This window comes from Crocuta crocuta, unplaced genomic scaffold, assembly GCF_008692635.1.
Source record: "Crocuta crocuta isolate KB4526 unplaced genomic scaffold, BGI_CrCroc_1.0 scaffold72, whole genome shotgun sequence".
In the NCBI taxonomy this organism is placed as follows: Eukaryota; Metazoa; Chordata; class Mammalia; order Carnivora; family Hyaenidae; genus Crocuta; species Crocuta crocuta.
Window position 1 is genome coordinate 31771 of NW_027529427.1, and position 16255 is coordinate 48025.

A 16255-nucleotide genomic window follows, 5' to 3' on the forward strand; every position below is an offset into this window, starting at 1 on the left:
AGTGTGTTTTTGCAAGAAATTAGCATTTTAATTGATAGAATGAGCAAAGCAGATTGTCCTCCTCCAATATGGATGAGCCTAATCAAATCTGGTCAAGGATTAAATGGTTAAAAAGGCTGAGGAAGTTAGGAATTTACTGTCTCCATATTCAGTTGTCTTTGAGCTGTGATATCACTCTTGCCCTCCCCTTGAGCTAGAACTTATTACAACAGCAGCTCTCCTGGTTCCTGGGCCTGAAGATTTGGACTGGAGATACACCATTCTTCTCTAGGTCTTCAACTCACCAACTGCAGATTGTAGGGCTTCTCACCTTCTATAATTGCATGAGCCAATGGAGATTCTTGGATTGGTTCTACATGATTAGAATGAGACACTAATGACTCTATTTTGAGTAGTAAAGAGAGTAGAGTACTGATAATCCATGGAGTAATCTTGCAATAGAGATATGCAAAATATCCCCATGTATGCTCCTAATCAACTATTTGTAAGAAACCAGGAGCTCGGTGTTTGTATATATGATACTTCCATTGATGATATGATACAAACATGTTTAGAAAAGTAATATAGTGAGACTGGCTGGTTGCTACTAATGTTGCTGGCCAATGCAGTGAAATGAAAGGATGAGCTCAGGGATTCAGATTCTCAGCTCAAGCTCCACATGAATGATCTGAAAGCTTCTATGTGTTTCTGAAAGAACACGCCTATCTTATGGAGCTGCATAACTGAAATTCCTGAAAAGGAAATACAAAATCAACTGGGACTGGATGAGTGACAGCACGGGTTGACCACCCAGCCTTCCAGGGTGTCTACTGCTAAAATGAGGGCACTGACTGGGAGAGAATGAGATCCTGTTGAAATGGGAACATGTGAGAAGACCTTGGTAAACCTGGCCGCGTTGAACCTCTAAATTCTGATGAGTCCTCCTTGCCATTTGAAGAAGTTTCCCTACCCCCACTAAAATGGCCTCTGCAATACCAATGGAAGTGGCTTCCCTACCCACAATGGTGCCAGCCTTTCCACTAACAAAGGTATAGACCTTCCCAACTTTGTCTGAGAGGATTAAACTTGCATTGCTTAAGGAAGTGGTAATAGCCTTTTATGAGGAAGTTGGTGTGCAGGACAATATTGGTTCTCCTGAAAACCCACCACCACCATGTTTTTTGTTGTTGTTGTTGTTGTTTTTTGCTTCTAGACCTATAACTAGACTCAAGTTCCAGCAGGCTCCTAAAGGTAAGGAAAGTGTGACCCATGAGGAGATGCATTGTACTCCCAAAGAACTACTGGAGTTTTATTATTTACACAAGCAGAAATCTAGGGGACATATGTGGAAACTAAGGAGATAGGACAATGATGTAAGAAACATAAAGTTAGATCAGGCCAAATTGATTGATACGAGCTTATTAAGCAAAAATTATGCATTCATTGCTTCAACTTGAGGAGTTAGAAAAGACTCTAACAGTTTGGTTGGTTGGCTGAAACATGGACCAAAAAGTGAACATTGGAAATGATGGACCTGCCTTAGATTAATGTATAGGAAGTGATGCAAAGGACTAGGGAAATTGGAACGCCAGCTTGCCTTTGCCCTTTTAAGAGCTACTCACCTGCCCTGGGAAGATCCAGAAGATATATCTTTCACCAATCTGTAAAAAACTTCACCAAATGAAAATTGGTGAAGTAACCACCAGCACTCTTGAAGACTCTGTAATTGATCTTTTCTTTAGGCAAGACTTTACAGTGAGAAGTGATGTCGCTGAATTGAGAAACTTAAATGCAATTGAATACTTTGATTCCTGAGTGACAGGGGCCAGGTGGTAGCAATCACAAAAGGCAAGGTGGGTGTGGTAACTGCAATGGACAGCAGAGTCCAAACAGCACCAAGAATAGTCTGATCCTCACAGACCTATGATGGTATCTAGTTGATTATGGTGTTCCTAGAAATGAACTATATAAGAAGTTTATTAAATTATTGTTTATTCTATAGAAGTAGAAAAGTTCTAGGTCAGGTGAACAAAAGCCCAACCTTAATCATAAAAACAGAGTCACAGCCTTTCAATCAATTCTCAGATTTGAGCCAGTTTGTAGACCCAGACTCCTTTAATAAAGAGGAAGACAGGTTCCCTTGAGAAAGAATCCCAGTACCCAAAACTCCACCACCCAAAATTGACATGATTAAATTATTCTCCCAGCCTTTTCCAAAAGGACTTATAGTGGCTGTTTGCCAGGGTAACTATGTATTGGGGGACAGTAAAACCTCTGAACTTTCAGAGAGCAGTGGACCCTGCCTCTAAACTGACACTAATTTCAGGGCACCCAAAATGTAATTGTGACCCCCCCCAGTTAGAGTAGGAGCTTACAGAAGTCAAATGATCAATGAAATTTGAGCTCAGGTTGATCTCACAGTGGGCCCAGTGGATCCTGGAAGCCTTGCTGTGGTTATTTCCCCAGCTCTAGAACGCATTACTGAAATAGATGTGCTCAGCTGGCTGGCAGAATCCACACATTGGCTCCCTGATTTGCGTAGTGAGTGTTACTATGGTGAGAAGTGCCAAATGGAAGCCACTAGTCCAGCCCCTACCTTGGAAAATAATGAAGGAAAAGGAAAAGAGGTTGCAGAGATTAGTGCCATCACTAAGGACTTAAAAATGTAGGGATGGGATGATTCTCACCACATCCCCATTCAAGCAGCCTATTTAGTCTGTGCTGAAGATAGACGGATCTTAGAGAATGACAACGGTCCACTCTAAGCTCAACCACTGGTGACTCCTGCAGCTGATGCACCAGATAGGGCTTCATTGCTTTAGCAATTTAACATAACTCCTGTTGCCCAGTATGCAGCTATTCATCTGACAAATGTCCTTTTCTCCATATTTGCCCATAGACCCATCAAAAGCAGTTTGCTTCCAGCTGGCAATGCAGCAATGCATCTTTCCTGGATTACCTCAGGGTTAATCTATTATACTGTAATTCAGTTTGCAGAGATTTTAATCGCCTTTACCTTCCACTGGATATCACACTGGTCCATCCCGCTGATGACATTATGTTAAATGGACGCAGTGAGCAAGAAATAGCAACTCCTCGACTCACTAGTAAGACATTTGCATGTCAGAGGGTGGGAAGTAAATGAGATTAAAATTCAGGTTAAAATTTCTAGAGTTCCAGTGATGTGAAACATGATGAGAGACCTCTCATAAAATGAAAGATAAGGAGTCCCAGCTGGCATTTCCAACAACCTAGAAAGAAGTACAGCTCCTAGTCAACCTCTTTGGATTTTGGAGGCAACGTATTCTTCATTTGGATTATTAAATTACTCCAACCTATTTACTGAGTAGCTCAAAAGCTGTTCGTTTTATGCGGAGGGGGGGAGCAAAAATAGAAGCTTATGCAACAAACTACTGTCTCACTTGGGTCCTATGGTTCAGCAGATTTGTTGGTGCTTGAAGTAGCAGTAGCAGATAGGGATACTAATGGGAGTGTTTGGCAGGCCCATGCAGGTGACTCACAGCACAGATCCTTAGTGTTTTAGACAAAATCCCTGCCATCCCAAGCAAATAACAATTCTCCTTTTGAGAAACAGCACTTGGCATTCTGGGCCACCAACCCATAAAGTTTGGCATGTACAACATCACTCTATCATCAAGTGAAAGTGGGATATACTTGATTGGACCTGCGCAAACCCCAAAAACACAAATAAGTTACATGAAGAAGTAGCCCAAATGCCTGTGGTCCCCAATTCTGTAAAGCTAATTATTTTGCACAGCCTATACCTATGAACTTCTGGGGGAATTCCTTAACATCAGTTGACAGAGCAAAAGAAGATGTGGGCCTGTTTTATACATGGTTCTTCATGAAATGCAGGAGAGCACTTGAGAGTAGACAGCTGTCAGACTACAGCCTCTTTCTTTACCCTGAAAGACAGTGGTAAAGGGAAATAGCCCAAGTGAGAAGAATGTCAAGCAGTGCATCCGGTTACTGATTTTATTTGGAAGGGGAAATGACCAGATGTGCAATTGTATACCAAAAGATGGGCTGTGTCCAATGGTTTAGCTGGATAATCAGCTGGATAGTAAAAAGGGCTCCACTCACTTTTATACCTAGTAATCCATTAGGAAACTTTTTGTTTCTTGTTCCCATAACCTAGAGGTCTTACACCCAGAGGGAAGAATAATTCCATCAGGAAACACAATGATTTCATTGACCTGATATTTAAGACTGCCAGTTGGCCACTTTGGACTTCTTGTGCCTCTGAATCAACAGGAAAGGAAGGAAGTCACTGAACTGGCTGGAGGGATTGATCCTGACTACCAAGACGCAATTGTGCTATTACTCCACAATGGAGGTAAAGACAATTATATATGGAATATAGTAGATTCTTTAGTATTACCATGCCCTGTGAGAAAGGTCAAAGAAACACTATAATGGGGTGCCCGGGTGGCTGGGTTTAAGAATCCTACTTTGGCTTAGGTCACAACCTCACGGTTTGTGAATTCGAGCCCCACATCAGGCTCTGTGCTGACAGCTCAGAGCCTGGGACCTGCTTTGGATTCCGTGTCTCCCTCTTCCCTCTGTTCCTCCCCCTCTTGCACTTTGTCTCTCTCTCAAAAATGAGTAAAAATGGGGGCGCCTGGGTGGCTTAGTCGGTTCAGCCTCCAACTTCGGCTCAAGTCATGATCTCACGGTTTGTGGGTTCGAGCCCTCATCAGGCTCTGTGAGGGCAGCTAGCTCAGAGCCTGGAGCCTGCTTCAGATTCTGTGTCTCCCTCTCTCTCTGACCCTCCCTTGCTCACACTCTCTCTCTCTCAGAAATAAATAAAACATTTAAAAAATTATTTAAAAAATAAGTAAAAATTAAAAAAAAAATAACCTAATCCAGGTAGGCCTATTAACGGTCTTGACTCTTCAGGAATGAAGAGTTGAATCATTCCACCAGGCCAAGAACTTATGACCAGCTGGGGTAGTGGCTAAATGCAAAGTAAATACAAAATGAGTAGTAGAAGGAGGTAGTTATAAATACCAGCTATGACCACATGACCATTTACAGAAATGAGGATTGTAATTGTCATAAATACTTTCTTTATATTTTGTGTAAATACATTTATAAAAAGGCAGATAATAGATGATAGATAGATAGATGATAGATAGATAGATAGATAGATAGATAGATAGATAGATAGANTGATTTGCTCATTTTAGCCACTCTGACTGGCGTGAGGTGGTATCTCAGTGTGGTTTTGAAAACATCTTTATTTTCTTTCCTCTCTTATTTCTTTATCATGTAATGTAAGATGTATTGACTTTATATTATAGTATTTAAATACCGTGAATTTCACACCATGATGTTTAAGTTATGAAGTATCAATTAGAAGAGTAAACTTTACTTAAGCTTTTTACTCCTTTTTCTGAGAAAGGGGTTAGTATATTTTCAGTTGTATATGGGAAAGGTACATAATGTTAAAAAGAATTATGACCATGTAAATGTCTTTATTTGGAGATTAAGCAGGGTTTAAGGAGGGGAGACTGGGTGGTTCAGTCACTTTGGCTTTTGACTCTTGGTATCAGTTTGGGTCCTGATCTTCTGGTTGGTGGGTTTGAGCTCTGTGTCAGGCTCTGTGCTGACAGCTCAGAGACTGGATCCTGTTTCAGATTCTTTGTCTTCCTCTCTCTGCCCCTCCCCTGTTCTCACTCTGTCTCTCTCTCAAAAATAAATAAACATTAAAAAGATGATTTAAAAAATATAGGATTTAAGGAGATGTTTATGGGTGCCAAGTTGACAAGAAATGGGCTTGTGATAGTTAATTTTGTGTCAACTTGACTAGGCTATGCATTGCCCAAATAATCCGTTATTTCTGTGTGCATCTGTGATGGTGTTTCTGGATAAGATTAGCATTTGAATGGGCAGATGACTGAAGCAAATAGATTTCACCAGGGTGCCTGAGCCTCCTCCAATCCTTTGAGGGGCTGATAAAACAAAAAAGCTAAGGAAATGAGAATTCAGTCTCTCTGTCTTTGAACTGTAACATCAGTTTCCTGCACTTGGCCCTGAAACTTACATCCCCAGCTTTCCTGATTCTCAGCGTGTGAACTGAAATTGGAATTTACACCAGTGGCTTTTCTCAGTATCTAGCTTGCTGACTGCAGATCATGGGACTGCTCAGCCTCTGTAATCATGTAAGCTAATTCCTCATAATTTCTCTCTTTCTCCTTTATATATGAAGCTGGCTTCAGTTTTTTTTCTTCCCAGAAGATTAATGTTGTAACTATTAGTGGTTTTTGTTTTTTTATTTCTGAGAGAGAGAGAGTGTGTGAGCAGGGGAGGGTCAGAGAGAGAGGGAGGCACAGAATCTGAAACAGGCTCCAGGATCTGAGCTGGCTGTCAGCACAGAGCTGACCCGGGGCTCGAACCCACAAACCATGAGATCATGACCTGAGCCAAAGACGGAAGTTCAACCGACTGAGCCACCCAGGCACCCAGGTGTTGAAGAATTTGGTATTTAGTACCCGAGAATACATTCTTAAAACTATGCTTAGCAAATTCTGGCATTTCTACCTCATTGAGGATAGATCACCATATGTTCCAGTTTCATATGGCCTTCCCAGCAGAGTATTAGGACTAGAAAAAATGTCCCTATGAGCATGTAAAATTTCAAGTTATGAATGAGGTCCCCCTTATCAATATGAATTAAGTGTCTCTTGTACCGCATTATGTTCCATCCCTCTTTAGGCCACACAACTCCATACATAATATCCCAGTTACTGCCAAACTCCAGTATTTTTTTTTCGCCATGTAAGTTATAACCTCTCAAAACAGATACTATTCTTCCTTATTTAGATTATGTTCTTTGTCATCTGGAAGTTATTATCTAGAGGCATTGGCAATAAGGAGAAGAATCATCCTATGAGGTCCCTGTTTAAGATAAGGTTGTTAAATGGTTTCCAGTCATAGAAAGACTACTATTCTTTGGCAGAAGAGTGTTTTAAAAAAGTTGTAGTTTCTGAGGGCACACAGGAATTTTGGAATCCCCTGAAGATCCAGAACAGGAAAATTTTCATCAGAGCTGCCTTAGAGACAACCCAGATTTGGTATAATGCATTCAATTTTCATCTAAGGTCTAGAACCTTTCATTTTCTTCTAGGTTTTCTATTATCCAGCCCTCATCACAATGCCTATCATTACCTCCATACCAACAAGGACCAACTTTCATATACCCCAGCTTTTTACGTTCACTTGCACTCAAAGAAATTGGTGACGAGTGAATATCTTACTGTTTGACAAACCACTTACCAAGGTCATTACTGCTCTATTTGTCTCTAGTAATGGAATCCTCATTGTCCTCAGCCTAACTGACAGTTTAATTTCAAAATCCCATTTAGAAAATCCACTTCTTTTTTTTTTTTTATTTCTAGGAGAGAGAGAGAGAGAGAGCGTGAGCAGAGGAGGGTCAGAGAGAGAGGGAGTCACAGACTGAAACAGGCTCCAGGCTCTGAGCTGGCAGTCAGCACAGAGCCCGATGCGGGGCTCGAACCCACGAACCGCGAGACCATGACCTAAGCGAAAGTCGGACGCTTAACCGACTAAGCCACCCAGGCGCCCCAAAATCTACTTCTTAAAACTGCTCAGTTACCAGTGTTTCTGAGAGATGTGTTTCCTAGGGGGAAAAAAAGCCTGAGTCAAAGGCATCTAACACTTTTTGCAGAAGTGCAACACAGGAAACAGGAATGAGTGAAAGGGGAATGAGACAGGACCAAAGAAAGAGTAAATAGAAGTTGAACATTAATTGATATCAAGGATGATTTTTGTTTATCTCAGGATCATCTTTAGGAAAGCCATTTAGACGACTTTGTCTCAACAGCACAAAACAGAACGAGGGAGCATTTTCTACTCAGTTAATCACAACATCCTGTCAATTTCACCCCTTGCACATTTCCCTAGTCAATTCATTACTGCCCATCTTAAGAGGTGTCATTTTAGTGCATCTTCCATCTTGGTCAATGCTTACTCTATTTCATTGTAACGTTTAGTCTACTCTGGCCCTGTCCCCTGGGTGACACATGCAAAACAAAAGGCAGAGTCATTCTATGTAATTCTATACTAAACGTTATACCAAATCAACGTGATGACAAAGAAAAGATGATAAAAAATAAGTTGTTGAAAATGTACACCTTTTATAAAATTCATATCATCATGTATGAATTAGTTAAGAGAAGAAACTTTTATTCTCTCTAGAAATGTTGTAACTATATTCCCACTGAAATTAAGAGTTTCTCCTCACCCATACGAAATTATCATCTTAATCTTATAGGCACATTTTTAGTCTAATGAGCTGTTTTAGTATTCCACTTTACATTTCTCAGATTTCTTTTGTGTTTAGACACGTTTGGATACATTTATTGACTACATTTCTTTCATTGTTTGGATAAACTATTCATTCCTTTACTCTTTTTTTATTGTTGTTACTAACTTCATTATCATTTTGCTACATATATTCATCATATATTAATTCATTCAATAAGACTGAATACACATAAACACATGCACACAAACACATGCACACACACCACACACACACAGTTCCAGGCACTGTGCTAGGCACTGAGATAGACCAATAAATGAAACAGATAAAACCTTTTGATTTCATGGTTTCATGGAACTTCCATTTTCATGTAGGAGACACACAATTAGCAAAATAAGGAAGTAAACATGTATTCACACCATACATATGTATATATTCTTGGAATTGAGACTTTCCTTTGTGAGTAACAAGTGGGGTTAGTTTGAGTTTGCAATTTAAATAGAATTATCATGAACAACTTCACTGAGAAGGTGACATTAAGCAAATGCTTTAAAAAAGTGATGCAATGAACCTTATTGATGTTTGAATAAATAAATTTCTAGGCAGAAGGAACAGGAAACTCAAAGTTCATGAGACCGTGAAGTCACTGTGGCTGGTGTAGAATGGGTAAAGAGTAGAATTGTACAATCAGTGAGTCTGTGAATATAAAACTAATATATGATAAGTACTTTGAAAGAAATGTGCTTGGTCACTAATGAAGATAATATTAAGAGAAAATGATCTAGAACTTGAAGATTTGGAAAACTCTCACCTATCAATATAGCAAAAATAATAATAATAATAGTAAGCATGAATGTTCTGGAGAAAACACCAGAAGTGTGACTGGACAGTCCCTCCATAAACAGATTACCCATAATTTTCATCAGCCATATCATTAGAAGCCAGAAAGAGAGATAGGAATGCACCAGAAGAGACACTGTGAATTTGAACTAATGGTGGAAGAGGCAGAATGAAATAAAAGAAAGTTTACAGTCTCCTAGGGTTCTGTAGAGCGATTCAACTATACACATACATTATCCTTGAAGAAATGGGAGGGATAACTCTGAAGACTGTAAGAGATCATCAGGGCTGCCACCTTGACCACAAGCCCAGAACATACTGTAAGAGGAGGAAGTGGGAGAGGAGGGAGGGGCTAAGCTCTTTTCTCCTCCATTTGAGACTGTGAGACCACCACCTCACTTTCAGAAGTCCCTACTCAGGGCCTCAGGGACCAGGCTGCCCCTCAGAGCTGAGAAAGCAAGGCCACCACGGAGGGATCACACTGCTGTCCCAGGGGGCCCACAGGGCAGAGCATTCAGCCAAAGAGAATTACTCTTGAGCCCTAAGAATAATGGAATTTTCTTAAATTTTGGACTGGCTTGGGACCTGGCACCCCTTTATTCTTTCTGATGTCTCCCTTTTGAAATAAGTGTGTCTTTCCTAAGCTCCTTTGCTGGGAGCTGCACCGGCCTCTCTGGATGGCAGTCACAGCAAGGAAATGGCAGTGTTTGCACAGCTCCTGCCATGAGAAATGAAAACTGGTATCTCTTTCTGCTACTACTGGCTCATGTTGGAAATGAGCCTGCTGGTTTTGACCAGGCCTCACAGTATTCCAGATCAGACCAATATTCTGAACACAGATACCTCATAAGGAAAAGCATATTCCTGCCTTTACAAAAGAGATTTTAGATGAAAGCTCTGTGGGTGATTGTCAAAAGCCTCTTCCTATGGGCCTTGCAGATCAAAGACAATTGAGCCTGGCCCCAAGACAAAGAGCCTAATTTAGAGTTAAGGAATAGATAAGGGCAGAATTTAAGTTAATACTTAACACCTTTTCTAACCGGTGATGTATCTCAGTCCCTTCCCCAAGGCCTACTTTCTGCAAACAACCCCCCTTCCATGGGCAGCTGGGATGAGGATAGATAAGAGTAGCTAACACATAACCCACAAACAAAAGGCTGACACATTTAGGGCCTCCATGGTGTTCACACATTCAGCATCAAATAGGTTTCCACAAACAACTCATTAACGGTTCAAAAACCTTCATCCTCTTGAGAGCCAGACCGAATGACTTCTAGCCTATCTATATACAAGTTAACATATATATGTTATCCTGTTTTTCACTAAGAACATCCTGTTAGTTCCTTAGTAGTAAAATTCACTCAACCTCACTATGATTGGAGTAGTTCTGCAAGAATATCAAAAACTTGTTATCACAAGAGGCTTCCCATTGTAAAAATTCCTTTTTCTGATCTCATGTTGTTGCTGAACCTTTTAAATAAAGACGCCAAAACCGACAGGACAGAGATGCCTGCCTAGTGATCAGAAAGAATCTCGGGGCTCTCTCACTCTCTCTCGCTGACACCGTCCATCCTTCAGGGACCCCTGGACCTGCTGGACCTGGCCTCTGGCACTCCTTCTACCATCGTATCTTATGAGTATAGAACTTCTCTGGTTTCAGTTTCACAGCTAGAAGGTTGTTTTGTCTTGGCATGAATCACACTTGGAGGTTCACCAGACATAATTTAGATAAGACTTTGGACTTGGAAATGATGCAGGATAGGTTGACTTGAGGCTATTGGGATGAGATGAATGTATTTAACATGTAAGAAAGATATGCAGTTGGAAGGGCCAGAGGATGGAAGAGACAGAGAGACAGAGTGTGATCAGGGGAGGGGCAGAGAGAAAGGAAGGCACAGAATCCAAAGCAGGCTCCAGGCTCCGAGCTGTCAGCACCAACCTCAATGAGAGGCTCCAACCCACAAACCGCAAGATCATGACCTGAGACAAAGTCAGGTATGTAAGTGATGGAGCCACACAGACGGCCCCGACTGATGTTTTTATAAGAAAGGATAAGACACCAATGAGAAAACAGTGAAAAAACAGCCATTTGCAGGGTAGAAAGTGAGGTTTCATCAGACATCAATTCTTTAGTCCTTTGATCTTGGACTACCAGACCCCAAAACTGTGAGAAAATTAATTTCTATTATTTAGAACTACCACCAAGCTGCTGGTATTTTGAAATGGCAGTGTGAGGGGCGCCTGGGTGGCTTAGTCGGTTAAGCGTCCGGCTTTCGCTTAGGTCATGATCTCGCAGTTCGTGGGTTCGAGCCCCGCGTCGGGCTCTGTGCTGACTGCCAGCTCAGAGCCTGGAGCCTATTTCAGAGTCTGTGTCTCCCTCTCTCTCTGACCCTCCCCTGCTCACGCTGTCTCTCTCTCTCTCCTAGAAATAAATTTGAAAAAAAAAAGAGTTTTGAAATGGCAGTGTGAGAAAATAAATCCCTAATCTAAATCCCTTTGGCATTGGATTGAGGGAAACATTATGATTTATACTAGCCATGGTATTGAAGGGGTCTTCTCTCTGAGGACTTGCCTTTTCCTTTAAAAACTGGGTCCTAAGTCAGAAAGCTGTGGTTTATCTATACCATGGAATACTACATGGCAATGAGAAACAATGAAATCTGGCCATGTGTAGCAACATGGATGGACCTTGAGGGTGTTATGCTGAGTGAAATAAGTCAGGCAGAGAAGGACAAATATCATATGTTTGCACATATAAGAGGATTAGGAGGAACTTAACTGAGGAACGAGGGGGAGAAGAAGGGGGAAAATGGTGGGGGAAAGGGAGAGAGGCAAACCATGAGAGACTCTTGAATGCTGACAAAAACTGAGGACTGATGGATGTGGGGGGTTGGGGGGAGATGGGCATGGAGGAAGGCACTTGTGGGGATGAGCACTGGGTGTTATGTGGAAACTAATTTGACAATAAACTATTTGAAAAAAAAAAAGAAAGCTGGCTCAGGCAGAAGTAGGATGAGGTAATAGTTTATAACTTTGGGGGATGGTTTCCCTTAGCCAAGTGATCATCCATTTTTTATTTATTTTTATTGTAGGTTTTGAGAGTAAAACCCAGTGGTATGCTTGCAAGACCTGACTGTTAAATTTTCAAGATCTTGTGAGCCAATTAAATATTGTTATTAAAAATTACATTATCAGATGTCTGAGTGGCTCAGTCAGCTGAGCGTTTGACTCTTGATTTTGGCTCAAATCATGATCCCAGGGTCATGGTATTGAGCCCCAAATCGGGATTTATGCTAGGTGTGGAGTCTGCTTAAGATTCTCTGTCTTGGGGTGCCTGGGTGGCTCAGTCCATTAAGCGTCCCACTTCAGCTCAGGTCATGATCTAGCGGCTTGTGGATTCGAGTCTTACATTATGCTGATAGCTCAGAGCCTGGAGCCTGCTTTGGATTTTGTGTCTTCATCTCCCTGTGCTCCTCCCCTGCTCACACTCTGTCTCTCTCTCTCTCTCAAAAATAAACTTTAAAAAATTTTAAGTTAAAATTTTTTTTAAAAAAGATTCTTTCTTTCTTCCCCTTTCTCCCACTCATACTCTCTCAATAAAGTAAAATAAAAAAAAATAAAATATAACCTAAAATTAAATAAATTATATTAAAACAAAGACAATAGATATCTAGTATAAATCAATTTCTGGGTTTTTTAAATTACTATATTTTACCATTATCTACCCATGAAATTTTTTATATCTACTATGTATAATAGAAAGAACTATATAACTATAAACTACTGCACATCTCTTTCCAACTTTGTTGTTTAGTGACATCCCACTGGTAGCTTGAAATCAACCAAGAGGGGGTTATTACATCACAGAAATCAGAATTGCATAATCTAGGGCTTTTTTCTTTTTTATTTCTCTGTAGCACCGTGTTAAAGACCAGCTCATAAGTAAAAATATCATTTTTAGCTATCAGTCTGTCTTACCTCAGGAACGTTAACATCTCTATAACTTTCTCTTGGTCAGTAGTCTAGATGCTAGCCCAAACTCAACCTTCATTACAATATTGTATCAACCATGTTTTAGAGTTGAGCTATGCCATTTGACCTTTATGATGCCAATGTCCTATCAGTCTCAGTGCTATCTGTAAATCCAATTCTGTGAAGACATCTACTATTGCAATCCTTGGCTTAGAAAGGAAATCCTTAAGCTTCCTCATGACGCTTATGTTTTTATTGCTTTAAGAGGGTGCCCATAACACCATCCCATAGAACACTTGGTGAATTTTCTGTCCCATGCAGAGCACATCAACTATGGAATGCCAACTGTTCTAAGTATTTTTGTATTTTTATCTTCTCTTCAACTATCTCCCATAGCAATTCTGGCATTTTACTCTGCTTAGCATGACCTGTTGCTTTCCCCAGTCTTCTTTGAGTTATTTCGGCAGTTTTCAGCACAATATTTTGTCAACTTATTAAATGTAATGTCCACTGTTGTTGATAAAATTTCCCTCATCCAGCGTTGTCTTTCCTGATCTAGCACCATTGGAATCCAATCCCACTGTGTACTCTCTAGGTTGTCATTATATATTGGTTAGATCTGAATTTCTCCTGAGTGTCAAGGGTAACAGTTAATCTTAGTTATTGGTTTTATGGTCAGTAGGGGAAGGAAAGGATCATCACAAGGAGGCTGTGTAGATGCTTTGACGACATCTTTAAGCAAGGAGAAACTCTAGACTTTAGCAACAGAGACAACAGAGACTATGCCACTTTCAAAGGTCTACAGAGCTCAACGTTTAGAGGATTCAAGATTTTTTCAAGGTTTTTGAGAAAGATTTCGTGAAAAGACATTTTAAATGGTGGAAAGTATANAAAGAAGGCAAATAATCCTATAAAAATTGGCAAAATATTTGAATAAAGAATTCACCAAAAAAGATATATTAGTGGCTGTAAGCATATGGAAAAGTGCTCAACAGGTCTTCAGAGATATGCAAATTCAAATTATAATTAGATATCACCAGAAAACTATATTTAGATATTAGATGATGAAAATCAAAAAGACTGACTGCATCAAATGGTGTTGTCGATAAAGAACAACTGCAACTGTTGTACATTAATAGAGTGAATAGTACAAACTCCGTGGAAGATATTATATGTTTATAAAAATTAAACATATATTTTCTTTTTATTTTTTTTAAATGTTTTATTTATTTCTAGGAGAGAGAGAGAGAGAGACGGCGTGAGCAGGGGAGGGTCAGAGAGAGAGGGAGACACAGAATCTGAAGCAGGCTCCAGGCTCTGAGCTGGCAGTCAGCACAGAGCCGGACGCGGGGCTCGAACCCACGAACCACGAGATCATGACCTAAGCGAAAGTCGGACGCTTAACCAACTAAGCCACCCAGGCGCCCCATATTTTCTTTTTAAAAACAGCTTTATCAAAGTATAATATATATACAAAAAAATCCATACATATTTAATGTGTACAGTTTGATGAGTTTGGACCTATGGAAACACCCATGATACCATTCACCACGATCAAGGTAATAGACATATCCATTACTTCCCAGATGCCATGTTGTGTTCTTATCACACGAAAAGAGGGAGAGATACAAATATTTTATGATATTTTCTATATGACCTAGCAATTCCACTACAAGGTATTTCCTTAAGGGGCACCTGGGTGGCTCAGTCGGTTAAGCATCTGACTTTTGATCCCGCCTGGGGTCATGATCGCAAGGTTTCATGAGGTCGAGCCCCACATCGGGCTCTGGGATAACAGTACCTAGTCTCCTTAGGATTCTCTCTCCCACCCTGTCTCTCCCTCTCTCTCTCCCCCTCCCTCACTCTGTCTCTCTCAAAATAAATAAATTAACCTTAAAAAACGTCTTTAAGGTATTTCCTTGAAAAATTAGAAAATAAATGTCCACAAAAAGCCTCCCAGAAATATTGTTGCTGGTTTTATTTATGATTGTCAAAAGTGGAGATAACCACATGGGGTAATTGATAAGCAAATTAGTATATATTCACACAATGAAATTCTCCTCAACAATGAAAAGGAATGAACTTCTCAAAAACATTATACTGTACAAAAGATACTAGAATCACAAGAGTGCACACTGTGTGATTCTATTTATATAAAATTCTAAATCCAGCAAAACTCATCTCTGTTGATGGTAGGTTAGTGGCTGCCTTGGTCCTAGAAAGAACTGCAAAGGTACATCACCGTACATATTATGGTGCTGGAAATGTTTTCTATTTTGAGTCAAATTTGTATCTTGACTGTTTCTCTTTAGGAACAAAAACTAAATTTCACTAGCCATGATAGTGAAATCCCTATATTCTCCCCTATATGCATTTCTAATAGACCTACAGGTAGAATATTTTGGTGATGAGATAGATTATGTTTGATTCTCCCCAAACTGGCAGTCTTCATTCTGTCCCAAAATGGAGGAACCATTTTGTTACTGCATTTCATTTTGCGTAATTTTGTTTCGGAGCCGATAGAAAGGAGCAGAGCTATATATTTAAGGCCATCCAGAAGAGTTTAATCCTGTGTGAAGCAGGATTATTCTCTTCTCATTTTCCCCCCTTTTCATTTCTTTGTACTCTACTTTCCTTTCTGTTCTCAATCCCTTTTTGCTTCACAGCGTACCTGTCCAAACAAATGTGGTGTTAATCCTGAAACATCAACAGCGTGGAGGACGTCAGCTGTTTCTCTGTAGTTTGTTAATATATTTATTGAAAGAGAATAAGCAATCAGTTGAAAATTTTTGGATGAGGTCTGTTTTGAGAAGGAAATTTTTTCCTACTAACCTAATACTAACCTACTAGCATCACCAATGTTCGATTTTGATGCGAACGTTCTGAATGCCTCTTAACTTGATTTTCCTTTATTTTTCTTTTTGTTCTGTGTCGGGAGTGTGTGGGCATGTCCGTCAGCTTGATTGCCTTTGAGAAAGAAAACCCTGTTTTTGTTCTCATTTCAGTAACCAATTTGAAACACAGCTTTCTTATCTTTAATCTCATCACCTTTAAGACAGTCTTTCTAAACACATGATCATTGAGACCTGTCTTAAATTTTAATTGATTTTAATTGATTAATTGATTTAATTGATTTTAATTGATTAACATTCTTAT